General features: G+C 37.5%; 1 protein-coding gene across 4 annotated transcripts in view; it reads left to right on the forward strand.

Moving 5' to 3' along the window:
- Positions 1-761: 761 nt before the first annotated feature.
- The window catches only part of LOC117435020 (xylosyl- and glucuronyltransferase LARGE2s-like), a 106,040-nt gene continuing 83,633 nt past the window's right edge, over positions 762-23,168 (forward strand). For 3 of the 4 annotated variants that reach the window (XM_034057859.3, XM_059003196.1, XM_034057861.3), the window contains exon 1: positions 764-999. The gene's annotated coding sequence lies outside the window, so the exon portion shown is untranslated. Of the gene's footprint in view, positions 1,000-23,168 lie in introns of all 4 variants that reach the window. The other variant, XM_034057864.3, reaches the window with a different exon arrangement.

Here is a 23,168-nt window from a genome sequence, read left to right on the forward strand (position 1 = left end):
GGATGTATAATGCACAGTTCCTCTCCAAGCTCTGGAGTACTGTAATTTTAATATAAGACATGCTACTCCCCATTCCCTATCAATTTCTGCCTAGCTTTTCAATTTAGGAAACGTTTTGAGATTGAATACATATTTTGTTCTCTGTATTACTGATCAGAGGAATTGGGCACTGATGTAAAAACTATTATGGAAGGTATAATATTGAACTGCGTGTGAGACAGAAGCATATTATACATCTGTAATATACTTCACAGCAGTGCAAGCCATCTCCACAATAATAAAGCTGTTATAATAAAACATTTTAAAACATGATTCACAGGAAGATACGGACCTCCTGTTGATCTGCCACATTATTTCTAGAGTGAGCCTTTTAGTATAAATGTGACACTTCTTTCAGTTATGAAGCAATGTGCTATTTATACATTTACCAATAAATAAAGCAATAGCTACGGAAGACATGTAAAAGATAAGACACGACCGAGCAGGTACAATTATACACATGATGCCTATTGAAGGAGAGTGTGCAATATTGTTTTGGGAGATTAAAATCTGAGACTAAAATTGCATTACATCTTTATAACTGAATGCTTATCCATTACTTGCCATTGTTCAATGTTTGCAAATCCCCCTTAGTTGAATATACCGTCATGGTTTGACATCACCTGTGTGTTTGTGGGCGTGTTGCTATGTTTCATTTAATGTACAGGTTTACTTTTCCCTTTTTTTTGAGTGCTGACGAAGACCTGTATATACCGGTGTTCTACAACGTGGCCAGCATTAGCTGCGTGAAACACAGCAGCTGCTGTTTGTCTACACATGTATCGATAACCGGTGCAATCGATGGACGCAGGATAAAACAGGTTAGGTGAATCAATTGCAGAACAGACGGAGTGGAAGGTTGAAGCAGCTTGTGAAGAGACAAGCCTATTGAAACTGGGAATTTAAACTGTGGTACACTGGAATTTTACAGATATTTAAGTTATCTGCAAAGGATTTAAGGTACGTGGCATATTAATCAGTCTAGAAAAATCACAAACTTGTATATTTAGTTTAATATTGACTGACTGTCTGATCGTGCTGCGACTGTGATTCAGTGACATTTCTGTTGGACAGCAGTAAATCAAATGCAAGTGGTTATTTTTGTATTAGTTTATGTGTGTGTGTAATTTTATATATATATATATATATATATATATATATATATATATATATATATATATATATATATATATATATATATAAAGTTAACAATCAAAGAAAAATGTCTTATTCTCTTGTGCACGCATAAACTGAAGTTAAGAAAAGGCTTTTGCATGACACGGAGGAGAATAAGACTGCTATTTGTCTTTGTTAACTTTTTAAATGTATTAATAATGATGTTTATATTTTAAATCCTACATCTATTAATATATTGTTTATTTTAGCAGAGATTACTGCGTGCAGTAAACTATTTTACGTTTGCACTTAATGTTAAATATAAAATAAAAAAGCAGTCTAGCTTAAACTAAACAATATTGAAGTTGTCATGATAGTTTAACAACAGTTTCAATTGTACTCTCCTGCAAAGGAAAGGATACTGAAGGTCTGCATATATTGATGGTTTATAGCTACATACAGACCCAAATAAACTTACCGATTGCAGGCTCAAACAGTAAACGGGTCACGGAATACGGTACCAATTTCAAACAAATAGAGGGAGCTGCGCGATTAGTTCCGATTTTTAGTTTTAGTTTTAGTTTAGGTTCTAGAGCTGTAAGAGTGTTTTTGTGGTGAGTGGATTATTCAGAACATATACAGCGCAGTGGTTCAGCAAACTCCGTTCTTCATTTTTGCATAACCTATATACTCCTTCACCGGTGCCGGTGTGAATATTAGCCACACACATATATGTTGCTAATTATAATAATATCTTAGAAGTGCTCGTAGATTATTTTGCGTAATATACGTTTATTAGCATTTTATGATTTTTGTTTCCTTTTCTTTTTGGGGGCGTGTTACAGTTTATTGAAATTATATATATGTGGCTTATTATCTTCTATTTATGTTGCCTTTCAGCAGCTTACAGTTTGTATTCATTATACAACAACTTCCAACAACCAGTTTTTTTTATTTCATAAATCCTTCTGCCCGAAGCGCTTGTGTGTTACGAGAACATGCAGTCATTTAATTTAATTTATTGGTACAGAAAACGTGACATTCCACCGAACCCCAGAGGAACACATTATAATTGCCAAAATGCACTCTGACCCTGCATTAAATAAACATGTCCCTCGTGATTACAAATACGGCTAATCAATTTAGTAAAAGCAAAGCACTTTAATAAACTATTTGTCGCACAACGGCAAGCGTGAGAAATTATGGTATATCTAAGTATATGACTAGGATTCATGGTAAAAGTCTCTTATCTGACCTGTTTGGTTAACAAAAGAATCTCCAAAAAAAAAAAAGAGAGAAATTCCCATACATCTCCAGTAAGTTTCGTTTAGAGAATTTTAACTGCTCAGGTTTGTCTATGGTTATAACTACCGTAATATTTTGGTAGTATATTTTAAACCAATGATGTATTTTACATTGCTTTTAAAAATTATACCTTGCTTTGTTCTAAAAAAAAAAAAATCTTTCTAAACCTATATATATATATATATATATATATATATATATATTTAGATTGCTTGAATTGGATTGCTTGAATTGGAATTGATAAAAAAAAAAATCTCAATTGCATAAAAAGCATTTTGGGGTGGGTGGGTAAAGCAATGGTTGTTGCAGGCATTCCAGTACAGTGTGGCTGCAGATCGACAGCTCTTTATAAAAGACCTACTAGCTAGGCTAATGTGCTACCAGGGCTGGTTAGTGATTTGCCAGTAAAGTATCATTACTGTGTAAACTACCCCCCACTACATGTGGAATTAATTGTAGCCTGATTCTCTACATTGCCATCCAACATCATCCTCTGTTTGACCTTATAATGCAGATATGTTAAGCCAAGTTTCCTTCCTTGTGGGAATGTAAAACATAACATATTTGGGCCAAAGAACACTGGATTGTATATAGTCCGAAGATGAAAATGCATTATCAACTTATGTATGATCTTCCCTCAAGCTTCTTTTTAAAGTTAAAATTGATACCTGTTGGGAAGATGTCTAAAGGATATGAAGAAAGCAGAACAACAATATTTTATATAAGAGGTTTGATTTTAACAGTATGGAATACGTACATTCCATGCCAACTCAACCAATGCCGTTGCCCGTCTGTCTCAGATTTTCCTAGAAAAGTTCATTTGGGGATTTTCAGACACGCTGAGTTCAGAAATGATAGCCATTATTTTTTTAAAAATTCCCTTTCGACCTGTGACCTTGCAAAGGTCAACCTAAAGTGAGAAAGGGACCTTGACCAGAAAAATCACCCTGGGTCCAATTTAGATGCTACCATCATGTGAAGCACCTTGTTCTACTCGTATTGAACAGGGCTTTTCAGAAATAAATACTGGGAGCCCCCTACTCACTTCTGGCAAATTGCTAGATGAGGGGTAATTGACGAGTTTTATTCGAACTTCAGCCTAACCCTTTACCATGTAGGGGATGTGGGTCCTAAAATGTAAGTATTACTGTAAGAACCTTAGGAACCGGTCTTCCAAATTCTGTGAAAAACTTTTGGTTTCAAGTCCCACCACTGGTCATTAAACCCCCTTGAAATTTGAATTTTTGCTATTTGTACCAAGTTTAAGCCGTAATAACTTGCGTGGGGGACTCCAAAAAATTGCTCAAAGATATGTTTGGATAGATGTTAATGAGATCTACAAGCACCAAGCAAAATATGTTGCTATCTGGGGATTTTTGGCTGATTTTTGAAATTGCATTTGTCATGCAATCGAGCATTGCTTATGGCCACTTTGCTGAGGTTAATATGGAAAGTGTAATTCAATAAACAATATGGCTCAGTTATCAGACTTTAAACAAGAACAGTATGAATCACCTTTGCAGACTAAACTCTCTTTGCATCACTATAGAGGTAGAAGTTGGTCTATTCTCTAGATTGATGAGCAAGATCAAAACTTTATAGGGTAGCTTAGACTCGCTATAGCAGGTACAGTCGAGGCTGCAAAATTGACATCTCTGTCCTATTGCTGTGGAGGTGGAAGGAGAGGGATACAGAGTAAGGAAACATAGTAAGCAGCGACAACAAGATTCTTGAAAATCTGCATGTTAGGGATGGCAGACCCTCTTCATGCTTCAGTTAATGCAGTAGGAATTAAACAAGATACAGCGCCCCCATCATCCTTTCTGGTAGTACTAGAATCTTGTTGCCTTTTTTTTTTTTTTTTTTTTTTTTTTAATTTTTAGTCGTCGCCAATTATTTTACCCCGGTTTTCACCCCAGTTTAGCATGCCCAATTAGTATCTGTATCCCCGGCTCACCGCTCGCAACCCCCCCGCCGACTCGGGAAACGGAGGCTTGAAAACGCGTCCTCCGAAACGTGCTCCTTCCAAGCCGTCATTTTTCGCACTGCAGATCCACAGCAATGCCACCAGACCTATAGTGCCGGAGGACAACACAGATCTGGCGGCTCCGCTGCAGAGCCACAGGCGCCCTATCGGCCACAGGGGTCGCTGATGCGCGGTGAGCCGTGGATTCCCCTGCCGACCTAAGCCCTCCCTACCCGGGCAGTGCTCAGCCAATTGTGCGCCGCCCCCTAGGAACTCTCGGTCACGGTCAGCTGTGACATAGCCTGGACTCGAACCTGCGATCTCCAGGCTATAGGGCACATCCTGCGAGGAGCGCCTTTACTGGATGCGCCACTCGGGAGCCCGAATCTTGTTGCCTTAGTTGGGTGCTTATGTGGTGAATCGTGTCTCCTCAGCAGTACTGTAGTGATTTAAGCTACCAGTGATTTAGCCACTTACTTTTACAATGAACAGAAGGGTAGAGGCAATCTTATTACTCAAGTATGTAAACGAGAGTTTCAACAGGGGGAGATCAAGTGTTATTATTTTAGAGCAGTGGATTGAAATATTATCACTGTGTGGATTGTTAGCAGAAGGCCCTTTCTGTACCAAGGTCAAGAATATGAAAGTGTGCATGCAAGTCATTTTGTAAAAATATACAAAACTCCATGGTCCTAATTGAATGATCTGCCACTGTTTTAAATCTGTGTTTCTGAAATGCGACCACCAGACCCATCAGTAACCCCTTTCCCTTACAGCCACTCTGCCTTTCGTTGGTGTTGGTAACGGCTGTGCAGCTTTCATTCAGCCCATTACATTGCTGTTGTCATGGTTTGGGCTTGCTTTCCGAGTCCTCCCACTGCTTCACTGTATGATAAATTCAATGGGCCAGTCATATTAAAATAAAGAGTAGAGTCAGTTATAGTGTTGGAGGCTACACTTTATGGCCATCAAGTGCGCTGGCTTGCAAACCTCAGGTTTAGCTCAATTGATTGGACTCCTGCAAGCCTTTACAAAAAAACACTCACCTGCTGTAAGCCCTTTCTGAACAAATACTTTTGAAATTCAATGCTTGGACATTCTGGTTTCCTGAGTTACCAAAATTCCTTATCGCAAAAGAAACACTTGATAAGCAGCGATGATTATTAGAACCTAGAGAAATTTGAAACTGTCTAGTAGGTAAGTGAGAAGTGTCATGCTTGATCAAAGAGAAGTCAGGGCAAGTGTGTGCTGCTATTATTATTATTATTATTATTATTATTATTATTATTATTATTATTAATAAATAATAATAATAATAATTATATTATTCTATATATGACTGAACAAGAACGACAAGAAACCCTCTAGAAAAGCATTAGCGATTCTTTTGGTATCTGCACTTTGAAAACTGCTCATAGTTCCTGGGCAGGCTGACAGTAGCTGAATTAAATAGCTGGGTTAAGGAGGATTAGATAAACAAATGCAGTGGTGAATAACTGGAGATGACTGTAGTTACAGGGAAGCAATTTAAAGCCATGAAAATGGTGCTCAAAATTCCTTTTTCTCTAAATGTTGGATATTGAATGAAAAAAAAAACCTGGCGTTTCTAATCCAGCATTGCTATGCTATGCATCTCTCTTGTTCCAGTGGTGTCTCGGTTTTAGTTTCAGCACTGTTGCTCAAAGCCTTTCATTCTCTTCCTCCAGTTTCCCAACAGTATTTAAAATAAACAAACTATAGTAACACGATGTAGCCATTTCAAAACAAAGAAACATTAGGAAATAAACCACACCAGTGTGCCCATGAATAAAAATGTATCTTTTTGTAGTTATTTGGGTTTAAGACAATAAAACAAAGAAAAGGTTTTATTCCAAAGAAAGTGAGCTCTATTTATATTGCTTTACCCCAAACTCAGTAAGATTTAGTGATTGTTAAATATATAATTTGTGTAATATATTTTCTGCCAGTCTTATAACATGTCAAAAATGATTTAAAACAAGCATAACCCTTCAGTAATATTATGCATCCCTAAACTCAAGTGTATCACAAGGGCTGCTGTGTGCCAGTAGCCCTTGTGATAATAGACCAATTATTAATGAAGCACAAAAAAAAGAAAGTGTTTCAGTATATGTTTAACTGATCTGGATCTGATAGGGTTCATTGGCAGAAATGACAAATATAAGGATGAGATGTACTATGTACTATTGACAGTCTATTGAATTAGTGCTTCAGTACTGGGGAAATAACATGTCTTAAAAAAAAAAAAAAAATGCATCGTAGAAGCTGAAAAGACGCCAGGAAGTGAAGGTGCATTGTGATTTGTGAAAAGTTATGCTACAGTAATAGTAGCAGAGAGATCCTGTAATAGCTGGAGCAGATGTCTCAGCCTCGCTACTGGGGAATCACAAGAGATTGGCTATTGTTCTGATGAAACTGGGAGAGCTGACATGTATGCTTGTCTCGCAATATCTGGATGCAAACTCACATTGTCAAAGCACTGCTGTATTGTTGAGATGATGTACAGCAGAGACTCTTTTAATTCTCTGACAGGAGAGAGATGCACTGTACCTGGATTAGCATAATGATGTGCTGTTCAGGGACAACACCAGCCAGGTCTAAGTGACCTGTGAAATTCATATTTTACATTAACATGACTCTGGGTTCAACATACTAATCTGCCCTGAAAATAAATAAATAATGATTTACCCCTCAGCTACTTTCAAAGATTTTCAAATAAATGAAATGCATTACAGTGGCAGAGGATAAATGGCTTCTCACATGCTGCTTATGAGCTCTTTTTTGCAACGCAAGCGCCTGTTTCTAATTGCCTTACCTGGGCTGAAAGAGATGTAACGTGCTTCTGCAATGCATACCTTTCACCAAGTCAGGTCTGTGTTGTCTAGTTTCTAAATCTAAAACTCCCATCTGCAAAACGCTCAAATAAATGAGATGGTTTGACTGAAGATTAAAAAAAAATCTAATTGTTTTGAATTTGAGTAATCTTTTTAGCGACATAAAAAAAATCTTACGTAGTGTGATGGGGCATTTTATCAACTGTGGCTTTGATTCTGAAGCATTAAGGTCTGATCTGAGACTGAAGGTTTGTAATACAGATTTGGACCCAGCATTTTTATGACACAATCCCAAGCCACAAGGGGCCTTGCATTAAGAATGATTGATTTTCTGATTGTTGGAGGTAATTTTTTAAATTTTTTTTCTGCAAACAAGTAAGCTTAGACTTTTTCTGCTGCTGTGGTCCCATGTGCTTTAAACCGTGTGCCTTTTCTGAATTGCTTTTAGATCAGGCTTGTATCTTTTGTCAGGGGACTAAACTATGCAGTTTCGGTTTAGGTCTATTACATCAGGAGTCCTATTTTTCCTTTGCACCTGACACTGCCATTTATTATTCCTGTGGCCCTTTTTTTTTTTTTTTTCAAAAGAAGTTCGGCATTTTGCAGTGTTATGGATGGGGTGGCATTTGCACATGGAGGTCACATTGATTTCACTGTCCTGAAAGGTATTGTACTGTAACTACAAAATCCCTGTGAGACCTGTTATGTGCATTTAAATAAACTGAAAGGACTAATATAGGGAACTATTTTTTGTACAGAAAAAAAATGCTACTGATTTAATTTATATTAAAACCAAATGCTGCTATTCATGGCCTTTTAAGCACTCTAAGCCTCTCAGTTTTGATCATTTACTTGTAAATGGAATTTTTTTCTTTTAAAAAAAAAAAATGGTACTGTTTTGCATCCAAGGATAAACAACATGCATAAGGGTGCCCAATCTTCAGAGAAACTCTAATGAAACTTACTAGGGAATTAATCTGCAAAAAACAAGTGGTGTGATTTGGTAGCAGGAGGTCTCTGCCACAATACAAGCAATAGCATTTGACACCACTGGTGCCTTTGGGGGTGTTCTGACTGACATTCCCCTTAATTGTATATGCACTGCTTTAAATAATGGAGTACTGTCTAACTGGTGTTAGTAAAACTGTAAAATATTTCATATCTACCTCATTACTTGGCTTTTCTTTTCTTTTTTTCCTAGTGCAGGAAATGCACTTTGCGTGGCGTCAGGCTGGGTATAAGTGTGAAGGAAATGCTTCTGTGACTTGTGAAGAACTGAAGGTGACGTCTATTCTTAGACCCATTCAAGTTTCCCTGGGATGAACTGGATGTTGATTTAAATAGCGATATGGACAGTAAAGAGCACACAGTGTCAGTGCTGTTATTTTGAGCTGTTATCAGAATGTTTCAACACAACTCCAGCAGAGTACTTTTTGTAGCAGGCAATACCAGTCAACTCACTTTTTTTGGATGCCATACAATGCCCCAACACCGTGTACAAAGATTATTGCTAAACTGTTTCTGAACAGGTTATTTTACATCGGGTAGATGCTCATTCACTGCTAGGTTGATTAAAGGCCAAGGCAAGCCGATAGTCTATCCCGCTGCTTCTTAGTGTCGGCTGTCCTTGTGAGCACTGCATTGTTTGCACAGTACCCAGCTCCAGCCCAAGAGGATCTTTGCAAACCTAATATTGACAACTGAAAGCTGGAAGGCGACATAAATAAAAAAACAGATTTGCTGTTAGCAGCTCGACAGCCAGCTGCTGCAGCACAACTGAAATTACTAGATGCTTCTGTTGAAAAGCAGTAGATTGTTTTTATTCTGCAAGGCTATAAATTTTGGTCCAGGCAAAATTAATTTAGCGTCGTTACTTCACACAATAGCAAGCAAGTTTAATCGTGTCTTGTTTTATAAGGTGCTGGTTCCTGTTTCTTTTCCCTTTTGGCTAAATAAAATGTCAATTTCTTCAGAGTATCGTCTACAAAGGCCTGCTTTAAAATCATATTTGGCACAGTCATGACCACAGCGACATTGCTGCAAAACAATCCCACTATATCTACGTTCAAAATAACTGTACGCGGGGGGGCTCCCGAGTGGCACATCCAGGAAAGGCGCTCTGCGTGGAGTACAGGATCTGCCCTATAGTCTGGACATCGCCGGTTCGAGTCCAGGCATTCCTTTGCCGACCGTGGACAGGAACTCCCAGGGGGTGGCACTCAACTGGGGCGCCGCCCGGGAGGAGGGAGGGCTAGGTCGGCCAGGGTGTCCTCGCCTCACCGTGCACCAGCGACCCCTGTGGTCTGGCCAGGCGCCTGCGGGCTTGCCTGTAAGCTGCCCAGGGCTGCGTTGTCCTCCGACACTGTAGCTCTGGGTGGCTGCATGGTGAGGCTGCAGTGTGTAAAGAAGCGGGCGGCTGACGGCATACGCTTCGGAGGACAGCGTGTGTTCGTTTTCACCCCTCCTGAGTCAGCGCAGGGGTGGTAGCGGTGGGCTGAGGCTAAAAATAATTGGACATTACTAAATTGGGGAGAAAACAATAAAAATAATTGGCGACCACTAAATAAATAAATAAAAAAAAAAACTGTAGGAATGATGCTGTGCAATAAAATGATTTTTTTGAAAATGCAGTGAAACTAAAGTGACCCATCTGGTAACCAGGTTAATAGATGTCTATGTCTATAGTGTGCTGTGAATCAATAAGATGTGTGCAGTATGCATCAAACAAAAGAAATGAGCCCCATTAACTGTATCAGCCTCTCCACACTCAGATCAATGAGTGCAACCTTTTTCTACCCTTGGTCAATACCATTAGACTTACATTTCATTATTTAGGTATAATTGTTACATACTCTGATCTTTCAAGAAAGTAATTTTTCAATTACGCTTTCAATTGAGTAGCAACCCTGTGATCATTCTCTCCTTGGATGTAGTCATGTCATTATTATCATCCAATCGGCTATGTCGCAGGGAAGTGCTTGTTCTGAAAACTCTTTTTTTTTTTTCTGCATGTCATTTATCTAAACCATCCAACCTCCCTTGGGAAGATTGCAGTCATTACTGGCAAATCTGTCTGTTGAATAAGGAAAATCTCTTTTTGTTAATAAGGTTGAACAAGAAGCAAAAAAAAAAACTGGAGGATTTACAAATGTAATGAACAGTGGGATTGAAATGCTTTTATAAACATTCGCATAACAAATACATAACTTCACTTATTTGTAATAGTGGTGTTGATGGACCATAATAATAATAATAATAATAATAATAATAATAATAATAATAGTGTATTAAACCTTTACCGCCTGCATTGCTACAAGTGCAGTAGTAAGAGAAGCAAATCGTAATGTAAAGCTGCTGCTGCTGATGAAATAAAATACTGGAAACCTCCCACCCCCATTCTGGAAAATCTGCTATTAAACTGTGTAAAGGTAGATTCCCTTTCTCAAAGAGAGAAAAGAAAATAAATTGAGTTGAGGACCTACAGTATTAACCACTGCTTAATAATTCATCCAGATAATATTACAAATTATTTGACAAATCTCTTTTGAAATATGATTTTGTAATTCTGATATGCTTTCTGTGCTAGTATTTCACTTTATATTGTGCACATGCCACAGTTTTGCTTCTGATTGCATTTATTATTAATAATAATAATAATAATAATAATAATAATAATAATAATAATAATAATAATATTATTATATACACATTGAGGTGGTTGTAGTCACATAAATGTATATTGACTCACTGAGAATCTCTTAACCTTTTATTTGTATCTGTGATGTTTTGCTTCAGCTTCTGATACATTGGGAGGGATTCAAATAAGACCCTGGATAGAGATCAAGTGGAGGTGTGCATATGTGCTAAAGCTGGAAGAACTTCCAATGGACGTTAATGTTTTTGAAGGTGCAAAACAATCTCTCATCTACAAGGAACCGGATTTGTAACTTTTCTTGCAAGTGTTCTGACCACTGTGCCACCTGTACTGTAAATGTGAAATCAAATTGGGTTAAACTTTCTATCTATTGTACAATAAGAGTTGTTAAAAGTGTTATCGGCAGTACAGGAAAACTGAATGATGCCTCAGTAAGAAAGGTACTGTGTAGCACCCATTGCATTCACACTCAAAATGGTGTACAGCAGCAACCCGAGTAATACGTTGTCTACAGTGAAAACCATTTGCCATGGTAGCTATGGCACAGGTGACATTGCATTCTGCGATATCTGTAGTACAGATGCTGCTGCATTTCATCTATAGCACCCATGGGATCAGGCTATAGGGAACTTGGCTGAGCTTGCAGACTGCTTCACACTGTTGTGTGTCTTCAGCTTGGTTTCAGAAGCCAGCAGTGTTCCAATAGCTGTAGCATTGTATTATTAGGTGGTTTATTGCAGCCTATAGAATGACCCCTGGTTCCGTGTAACAGATCCTTGGAGCATTCTCTAGCTGCATCCCCAGGTGACGCCTGTGAGGGGAGGATGCCACATGAACCAATTATTCTGTCTGATTGGAATCGGGGTTTAAATGTGTGCAAATTACAGTGCTTGATTTCTTTTTCTCCCTCGTTTTTGATCACATTTTCTGGCTCTTGTCACATCCTTTCCCTCGCAGGAATGCCACCCTCTTGGTGTGCTTTATTAACATCCCTCCTCCCTCCTCTGAAATGAGAATGCAATAAGAGATTATTTTAATTTTCAGCAACAAGGCAGAGGAAATCGTTGTGTTCAATTACTTTTTGCCCACAAAGTAGGAGATTAAAGTATTAACGTTTTTTAAATTCACATTATGAGAGCGGAATAAGTAATAACTTGCAGGATTTCATTTAAAAAGACAACGGCTCCCTTTGGAAAATTGAAGTCTATAAGCCTTTTTAAAGAATGTTTTTTTTTAAAAAAAATAAAAGCAGCTCAGGTGATTTGGTAAAAACAGATTTTTTTTCTTATACAGTAGACACAGCTGTTTGCCTCTGTTCATTTTCACCGTTGAGTTTGTACATTAAAAAGAGATGGTTTACGGCTGTAGACTTAATAAGGAGCACAGTTTTAATGTTACATCAGCCTACCTCTTGCATACAGAACAGACATGGTTAGAGTTGTCTGGGTTATTTTTCTCAGAATAGCACCTAAATTTAGACTGTATTTTTAAACATGAACAACCCTTTTTTTTAAATTAAATTGTTCAGCACCATATTCTCTTGTCAACAAGCACTTAGATCTGCGGTTTGTAAAGGTCCGTTATTCTTATAACCCATTTGAAGGAGAGAATCATTTTTACTTTAAGTGGTCTTGGATATCATAAAGGCTGAGATGGCCACTTGCGTGCTTTTGTGCTGGTGATCATAATGCTGTAGTCTGCTTCATGCCAAGTTACAAAAACGATTATTGACTGTTCCTTTGTTAAAGAGAAATATCTGGAGAGTGGTAAAAGAATACCAAGGACTGCTGTGTTTTGCTTTTATTTTTACTTGCTTACTAAAAAAAAAAAAAACTTTCAGTAGCTTGGATGCTATTTCGTAATCATTGTGGCACTGGAGTGTATGAAATGGTATACTGATACTGGTGAAGTTAGTCAGTAGATGTGGTCTCCTTTTTAAATGCCAAGAGTGTAAGTTGAGTATTGGCCTGGAGCCACCATCGCCACTTCACTGTACAGGTAGCCTTTCTTCCAGTCTCACAGATCCCTTGAAGTGATTCACACCCAGGTATGATGACAGTACCAGCACATCTTTTATAATTGTTCAAGATGGTTGGTTAATGGTGGCCCTTGGTTTAAACAGAAAACAAAAAGGACATTCTTGCTAGACTAATGCCTTGAAGAAATATCTTGCAAAAGGATGCAGTAGACATTCCTGCAAAAAAAAAAAAAAAAGGGGGGAGTGCCGGAAAGGACAGAGAATTGCAAATCAATATGAAATGACAATATAATTGGATAATTTTCTCCTCTGGTTCATGTTGTCATGAATCAACAATATTTTAAAGGCCATAAATATGAGTGTATTGGAGCTGTAATGGACTGTGAATCTCCTCCCTGGCTCTCCCCATGTATATCCCATCAGTGTGAAGGAGCAGGAGTCCTTCAGTTAACAATATAATAAGAATGATCAGCAGTAAGTCTAGTGCATTGGGCTGATGGATGGGTACAGAAGCTACTGTTTGCAGCAGTCAGTTCTAGGGTGGAGGGGATGTTCCTGTAAAATGTTAAAAGCTTTTCTGCTATTGCGGTAGTGGGGAGAGGGTTGTAGACTGGTGAACAGTCCATAGTGTGGAGGTTTGAATTAATTTTGCCTATCATCTGATGATACTATTTTTTCTAGAGCTTTGTACAACAATTGCATGCATGTAGAGTATGCATCCGCATATTGACTGTTTCCAATTCTCTGTCTCTCGCTACAGTATCTCGTAGCCATATATATATATATATATATATATATATATATATATATATATATATATATATATAATTAGGAATCATTTATTTATCAGTCTAGTAATGCATTTGCTAGCGATGACATAATAACACTCGCCATGAGCATTGCACATTTATCTAATTAATTACAAGTCTGTGCCTTACTGCTGGTTGAAATGATTTCTGTTCTTTATCGGCTCGTGAGCACCATGCTCTGGTAAGAACCCAGCCGAGCACAGAAGCATTGGCCAGTGGAACCGTAGCCTTTATGTACTGAAAAATAGGAAGGTATTAATGTCTGTTTGGCTGCACTCTCGCCCTGGCTGAAGAGCGCCCCCCCTGCTGACTGCACTTCTTGGGGTCGCCCATCCAGATACTGAGTGATTCCAACATTGCCGACCCTCTGAGATGTAATTAGATCTAACGAAGTAACACTAATTAGAGCAGCAAACACAGGTGTGTGTTCAGCAGAATTAGGAGATTGGGGGGGGGGGGGGGGCGTGGGAGTCCACTACCTGATGGCTCAGCCAGCTGAACACCTGAATGCATGAATACTGTAATACAATTATATAAAGTATAATGTTTGGGAAATAGCATTTCATTTATTTATTTTCACAAGAAGCACTGTCTGTGCTATGTATCAGAAATGCTGTGTTTCTGACACTACGTTACATAAAGCAATTTTTTTTGCAGATTGCCATTTTATAGCTTGACAAAAAAAAAAAAAAAACTAAACGCAGGTTTAGGTACTGTTGTTAAGGTGTTAAAGCCTTTATGTCTTATTTTGAAAACTGCACTTATCTATGTAAATAGATATTTTTGGTTTTTTGGTTTTTTCCCCACATAAACCTTGCTGAGATTTTGTTCATCACAATGTATGGCAGAGCCCCAAGCTGTGGCTGTCTCCTTGCATTGGTTTGGTATGCTATCTAAAGTAGACGAGAGCTTACTTTAATGAAAAAAGGTAGAGTGAGAAGACTGCCCAACTGACAAGCATGGTTGTTTGCATTATTTATTTATTTTTCTCCCCTCATTTTTTTCTGGCTCAAAGTTGGGAATGGCCTTCATGCACATGACTCCTCATTTAATTCAGAAGTAGGATAAGAGGGTGAGCAGTTAGCTGCAGTAGTCCGAGACATTACATATGCAGCAAAGACTTGTCAGAGTTTGAAGTGGGCATGATAATCTATTCCCAACGCTGAGTAAATGTCTTCTTTAACCTTATTAAAAGTAAATCAACAAATAGCAGGTGAATTGAGTGCGTAATATGTGAGCCATTATGTAATTAACCATAGGTCAATTACTTTGTTAAAACCCATGATAAAATGTACTATTGAACTCTGCAAAGGGGGTCAGATTATAACAAATAAAAAAAAACTGGCAATAAACTGCAACTTGCACTGCACTAGCTTTTAATGCTGAGCTGAGGGGTCAACTGACATAATGTTGTCTAAATTGAGTCGCTTTTATGATTAAAAAGACTGACCAGATTGGTTAGTTCAATACTACTGTGTTAATTGAACAAGGATTAGGATGCATTACCATCTGAGGAGGGCAAATAGAGCTAATCATCTCTCAAACGGCAATGCCCAAAAAAACTGTAGCTTCATTGGTGTTTGTAAATTGTTTGGTAAGTATTGCCTTTTTGGTTTAACAGTTGTGTTCCATGGACAATCCATTGCCTTGGCCTCGGGTCACTAACGAAAGCCCAGCTGTATAAAACATCCCCCAATGTTCCTGAAGAAGCAATGCTAACAGACCTTACCATGGAAGGTACCCCATGATGCATTGGTGCTGCATTCTTTAATTACTTTGACACATAAAGGTGTACTGCATATATTGTCAACCCTACCTTATCTTGGGACCTCACCATAGCATGTGACAGGTGGGCACCTGCCAACCCAAACCTTAGGAATCCAGACTTCTAAATATAATCTTTACATAACATTCACAGGAATGGAGAATTATTGGAGCAGAATATTTCTATCCTATAAACTTCAGGAGCAATGGTAAAGTAATCGCTGTCATTTGAAGTGTGTGTGCATTTCAAAACTGATGTAATGCTTTTGGCACAGGAAGAGCATTCATTCTACAATGTTGAGGTTCTTCATTTCAAACTGGTACCATTAATGAACCAATAATTAACAATTTAATCCTTTAATTGTCTTTTCAGGAATTGCAAATAATGATATGAATGACAATTAAGGGTATAAACATCCATAATGTTTTAACCCTAATAAAAATGTGAACTCTCAGCCAAACACATGAACAAAGCACGTGAGCATATGATTCTAAACCCAGTGACAAGACCTGTGTTTATTTTACTTCAGTGATTCAACACAGCAGAGGATCCAATTTTAATGAAAATGTTCAAATTATCACAGCCCTCATCTGCATTCACAAAATCTCAAGCATGAAGGAGAAATCTAACCTCTCTATTTACAGCTAGAGGGTACTTCAGAGCCTTGATATTCAGGCAGATGTGTTATTTTATCAGGTGTCTGCAAAATAAAAAGACATATTGTTGGCTTTCACCAAACGTCTGCAAGCAAGTGTGAACTAATTTAATCTACTATGCTTGAAAGATGCCAAGTGTACACGAGTGAATTAAATTTGATCTTCACGTTTCAACTTTGGCTGTTCTGCTTAAAGCAGATCTGTGGGATCAAGCTCAGCCTGTGCATCTTCCAATGAAGGCAGCCTTGATCTGGCTCATCAATTATCTGTTGCAGTGCAGAAGACGCTGATGAATATCAGCACTTGAGATAGTGATTCATTCTTTTGGCAGCCTGTTTTTGAGTTTTTGTTTAAACAAATTGATGAAAACGTCTAAATGTCTCTTAAAAAACGAAACCAAAAATGTAATTTCTGATGCACCTTCTGAAATTGGATTTAAGTTTTACCTTTTCCTTTTTTTTTTTTCAATTGTGTTAATAGAAATATTTTCCGTTTGCTTCCGGGCAGATGTTGGATAGAGTTCCGAGTCAGCAAAGAGCACTAGAGGATTTTGAAATAGCAGAATAATTTGTTACTGTTGATAGATGACATGCCATGATGTGTCCAGTAGACAACTTCTTCAAATTTGAGAAAAAAAACAAAACAAAATACATAAATCCTGCTTTTTAAATAAAATATAAAAAGTAATGAAAGACAACCTAGTGAAAGTTTATTTTGAACAGGGTTGGGGTCAATTCCGATTTCCTTTTTTAAAATCAATTCCCACTTCCAATTCGATTCCAACACCTCGTTGATCAATTTGCAATTAGCACGATTCTGTTAATATGTGGCACATTTCACACATTTTCACAGTGGCAACAAATTGTTTCAATTGAAGTCATTGTTAGTTCATTAAATTGGCTTAAATGAAAGCAGTCGAACAATCGCAACAGTTATAGTTCTAAAATATAAATTCCAATTCCTGTGATGGAATTGGAATTGGAATTGGAATTGGAATTGGAATTGGAATTGGAATTGAAAAACAGGTATTGACCCCAACCCTGGTTTTTGAATACTTTTAGACAGTATGCAAAGCAAAAAAACTTCGCTCCGCTTGTTGACTTTTGGTATTAAAATGACGGCATAACAACGTTTCTCTGTGGTCTAAGTGGATTGAACATAAAAAACAAGCTTTATTGGAAGAATACAGCATGGGGGGGACACAAGCAATTGTTGGCACTTGGATGAACCTTGCTAGCTTTTAATTGTGCCTTCATCTTCTAATTCTCAATGAATGGAATATTTCCCAAGTATGTGCCAGTTGGAGGAGTACTTTAAAGACCCCCCCGTCCCTTCGTGGTTGTTTGAACAGTGACAGCACAGCTGCAATAGGTGGAACAGGCATATTTCAGATAATGAAATGCTGTCTCAAAGATAAGACATGCGGCAAAGCTGGAGAAGAATGAGAAGAAACGTTTGTTTATTTTGCGTTGTTCTCCAGAGACTTGGTAAAAAAAAAAAAAAAAAAAGCTTATTTTTTTCAAAACTCCTTAACCGTTGCATTTGGGGCACTCTGTTCTTTTGAACCATATAGAAATGCATTCATCTGGTGCATTTGTTTTCCAATTAATACTCTCGGTGCTAATTTCTGTTGGATCAGCTTTTCAAAGTGCATAGTTTAATAGTTCTTCCAATTCTTGTATTCAGCTTCCTTCAAAGGAAAGGTAAATAAAAGGATGACTTTAAATGTGTCACATTTTAGACCAGGGCCAGCTTGTGACTGAAGGTGATTTATATATGTATTCAGTGTATTCTGCAGTGTCATGGAATATATTCTGCTCCCGTCTATTCCTTGTTTAACTGTGGGAGATTGTATTTAACTGAAAGGACTTTTTTGTGTTTGTTTTTTGGATGGCTTTCTGTTCAAGCGGTCCTGTACAGTTGGTTCGCTCTCTCTCGCATAAAGTAGATCACTGGTGGGCAAGCTTATTAAGAAGTTGGCATCTTCTAAACTTTGAGTCATTCCGCCCCTGCATGCCAACCCTAATGGTTGCATTACTGCTGCCAGTTATTTGAACTCTGGGTACATACTGACCCTAATTTTTATTTTATTTTTACAATTTTACAAAGCCGAATACTGACCACATACTTATAATGTCTAATAGCAAGTATACTCCTTTTGATCAGCAGTGGGCAGTCTGTTGTTGGCCTTAATCAGAAATGCATGACTCTCAAACATAAGAATAATTGGGCAAAAAACAGAAGAGCAGAATCTGCTGTGTTGTATTGTTTATCTTGGCACCATATTAGGAAAACAGATACATTATTACATCAGAAGTATTGTCATCTGGTGCATAACCCATTGCAAAGTTTGGCACAGATGAATTGCCTGTGAATGAAAGGGTGTTTATCTCATGAAGCCTATGGAAGGAAAGAACTGATCTTTCAGTATATACACAGGCCATGTATTGTTGAATGATGTACACCGATTTCTGATACAATAGTGTGCTTTCCCATTATTGGAAAACAAATTGTCAGCGTCAAACACAATTCTAAACCCAGCTGTTGATCACATCCAGGTGACACCTCCTCAGATGAGGTTTGGGATTTTGTTGAATAATATCTGATATTATCTGAACGATGGTTGACTAATTCTAAGATGTCTTGTGTCCAGCAGAGCAGGACTTGAAAGAATTCAGCTTTTGAGACATTTTAATATCGCATGGGACATGTCACGGACTCTCAAATATCAGAAACAATTAATGATAATGATTGTATTGGACTGTCAGAAATGTCCTCAGTATAGAGCAAAACTTCTATTCTTCACTATTATATATTTAATACCAATGAGCTAACCATAAGCAATTATGGAAATACAAACTGCAATTTCAATAGAATAAAGTTTCTATTCATGAATATATCGAGCGGACTGTGAACTCATTGTGTGAGAGGAGAATAAAATGCATTATGTGCAGAATTAACTGGAAGAGACCCATCTCTATGTATTAATCTATACTTCTTGTATTACAGTTTTCTCTACAAAATATTGCTGTCCATAGTTTAATAAATAATACCAATTTTGTAAAGAGCCAGAATAAGATTCACAGACACTATCCCCTGTCATAAATGCATGTGCTCGACAATGAGATATTGTGAAGGATTCTGATCTTCACCAAGATACCAGTTTTCTTTTTTTCTGCCACTGACTCCTGTTATAAAGTACATGTCAATGTCTGTAAACAAATATTCATGTAATTCAGGATCTTCTTGCTTCGCCTTGCCTACAGTATACATCTTAAACCTTGAATTCACTGTTCAGTGTTTATTGCTGCTTATCCATTCTGACTACTAATGACAAATATCTGTCCTTGAACGAGACGGATCATAGGAACATTTGGGGTTGTTTGTGGCCGCTGAAGTAAATTCATGATAACGACCTTCTAACAAAGCTGCTGTTTTTAAACTAAAATAGCCTGTACTTGACCAGTGCAGCATGGTGTTGCAATTTACTGTCCACTTCTGTAAGCAATTAACTCTGATGTTAAAGAACTGCTTACTACTCTAAAGTAAAGCTGACATAACCAGAATGTTTTGACAAATATTTCTGAAATAATTCTCAAATGAAGTGGCCAGGAATTTGTCTTAACTTGTGTTCTGTTCTCATACAGTGTAGGAGGAGGCGGATGGTTCACCGGTTCCGTATTAATCTTCCCAGACGTGACTCTGCGCTCTGGAAAGAAGCCTACGGTCCGTGCAGGCCACGGTGGGATTGATAACGGTTGTGATTTAACAAATTCATTTAACAAAAAAGCATTTTGAATGGTGCACACAGCCTTAGGGGCTGAGACCGTTTCTTCATCTTTCCATTTACAAGAACTTAGCAAAATTGTTCTCTTTTCTTACCGTGGCTATCTCATACTATGGGAAAGTTTGTCTGAATAAAATATAATGTAATATCCTATTCTACAGTATTGCTCCATTGGATAAGTGTTAAGTGTTCAGATATTGGAGGTGCCCAACTACATTGCGAAATTTGATTAATTTTCCAACTTGATACGTTGGTAGCCTTTTTTTTTTAATGAAGTCTCATTCTTAGCAGTCCTCTGGTATTGTGGTGGAATATTGATTTGTCTGGCCATATTCTAGTATTCTTATTGTTTCATGTGGATATTATTATCAATGAAACTGGGGAGGGATGGGGGGTGGAAGGTGTTAATTTCACTTGGGGTAAATGGGTAATTCAATAAACCAAACCACAACCTGGTTGTTCATGTTTAGTTATCTAAATAAAGTAATTAATTGAGCTTGTACTCATCACTATTTATTGACTGATATTCGAGGAGGGGTGTGAGGGCTGTGTCTATCACTGCTGGCACGCAGTAGTTTTTTCTGGGCTGGATAAATAACTAAATCTGGACAGTAAATGAGATTCTAATATAGTCAATCTATGAATTTATTGAAAATTCCAGCTTGGTTCCTTTAGAATGGACAAAAAACTATTGGGACATAATGGCATTGCGTTTGTTCTCTTGCAGTTAATTATCCAGCGCTTGTGGGAGAATCCTGGGTCAGCCGAACATGCAAAAATTAACCACAAGTTCTCTCTATATTTAAAGGAATACTTTTCTAGCCTCTGAATCTGTTAAGCACCCTCGATGTATCCTTTTAATCCGCATTTCTTACTCTTTCTGCGCACATTCTAATGTCACATCAGCATATTTTACATTGGAGCCTCGAAGCAAGCCTTAGCAAGGAGGAGTCTGTGTTCTGAGTTTATTTGAGATTTTGAATTGTAAATCTTTGACAAACTCAGCATCTCTGGGTTTAAAGAAATTACCAATGCACAATGGCCTTATTACACAAATTTGCACCAGGCTTAGTCTTGCTCAGAGACTGCCCACAAATAAATAGTTTGTTAGTTTTCAATAAAGCATGCCGCAATGGGAGATTTAATTAATGCTGGTTATACTGTATAGAGATATACTGTAGTAGCTACTCTACTTTGTGCTGAAGTCTATTCTATTGCCTAGGGTTGAACTTCCTCTACAGGTTACCACAGTTACCTAATGTGTCCAGTTTAATTACACACCCGAACTCGCCTTTTCTTTCGCAAGACTTGCTAATAAGTACAAATTAGCAAACTGACAAGTTATATTTTCATTGAGTGGCTCTCCAAACGGGGTATTGGTGTGCCTGTGTATTGTAATAGCCCGATTTATCCTATCGAAATGTAACAACCTGTCTAATTTCAATCTTCAGCTTTAATTAGCAGCAAAAATTGCCAAAGAAAAATAACCTTGGGGGGAAATTTGGAGAGATGAAAATAGGCATTTAGATGCTTAGTTTTCTGCTGTTCATTGTTTTTATAATCACAGGAGAGGAATTCTGCATTGTACTGTATTGCAGAGTGATCTGGACAAATTGTAATGGTTTAACAAATACAGTTATTTCGGAAAGGTTAGAATTATTGGTGCTTTCAAGGAAAATCTTCTTCAAACCTTCGCCAAACCTTTTACAAGACTGTTCTTAACAATCCTCTTTGTGGTCTTTTACACAGCAGCTCTTTTGTAATGTTTTATTTTATGTTATATTTATTTTTTTAAATATGAATGCTTATCACGGTCAGATCTGTTTTTTGAAATTTTAAAGTTCATATCAACAAAATATACAAATGAAAAATAAATAATTAAAGAAAGTGTTCATAAGCTGGTCTAACGTCTTTCAGTGAATTACCAGCTATAGTAACCCACAGCATTGTTAACTTTTAAACCAGTTCACACACACACACAGTACAGTATCCTTCTCGTGTAATAACCACACAGATTATAGCCAAATGCATTCGGATACATCTATAGGAGGCTGTAGGAGTGTCTGGTGAAAATCAAGACAGTTATTGTGCTCTCCTTGTACAGTGAGACAGACACAGTCGGCACATAAGGGTCCCCATTTTTTGAAGGACCCCAACAATGAATAGGATGTATATTATATACTAATATTAAATCAGATGTTTATATTGTAAAATGTCTTTGACGTGTCCCTGGGAACAACAGAGCCCGTATAAAAGATAAGAATACATAAATAATTTCTTATTCCTTTCAGCGTTTCTCTGGTGACATAAGTAAGTGATTCCCCAGAGTCTGAGTGCAGAAATATTTATGAAGTTGATTCTGTCATTTTTATTTTTATATTTCATTTGCAAAAGGATGTTGCAATTTAAAAGTGACTGTTGCCTACAGCACTGCCTATTATGCTTAGCTTCACCCATTGAAGAGGGTGTATAATATGGAAGGTAGTAATCCTTTACACATGTTAGTAAGAACCAGTCTTTCACGGATTTAAGGACAGCCTCTTCCTTTCGGGGGCTTCGATAAACATTCAAATGATTATAGCCCGTAGTAGTAATGAAACACTGATTCTAATGGCTGAGAAACAAGAGTTTAATGGTGCGCTTCAAATGGACTCTATTTTAAACAAATGTTCTATCTGTAGTCCCTCGGAGAAACCCATTAGCATTTTGTACAGAACAGATGACTAACAATAATAAAAAAAATGTATACATATGCATTCCACAATGTGTATTTACTTGACTCTTTCAAGACATGGGCATATCCTTTGCAAAGACGCTAATCCCAAATATAATAATAAAAATAAAATCAAGAGATCTGCTGCTCACTGTGCATGTGAATACTACAGTATGTATTGGTCGTTCTTTATTCTTACTGATTTGTAGCCCGAATAGTCTTCACAGCAGTATTTTTCTAGCCCCTTTTCAGTTCAACCCTGCCTGCTCTACAGGATGTCCTTTACAAACAGTTTTTGGAACAAGACCCACAGTTTGAATAAAAAAAATAGAATTTAAATTAACTTTTTAAAGGGTTAGGATGCAAGTCACTCATCAGCCTTATTGAGTTTTTGAATTCCCAGATATGCCCCCCTCCCCCTCCACCAATCACATAGTAATAAAATAACATGGGTTTATACATTATTGTATTAATGGTATGTTTTAGATCAGTGGGGGAAGTGTGTCTAGTGTCATGATAGCATGCAC

Source organism: Acipenser ruthenus, chromosome 28 (assembly GCF_902713425.1).
Source record: "Acipenser ruthenus chromosome 28, fAciRut3.2 maternal haplotype, whole genome shotgun sequence".
Classification (NCBI taxonomy): Eukaryota; Metazoa; Chordata; class Actinopteri; order Acipenseriformes; family Acipenseridae; genus Acipenser; species Acipenser ruthenus.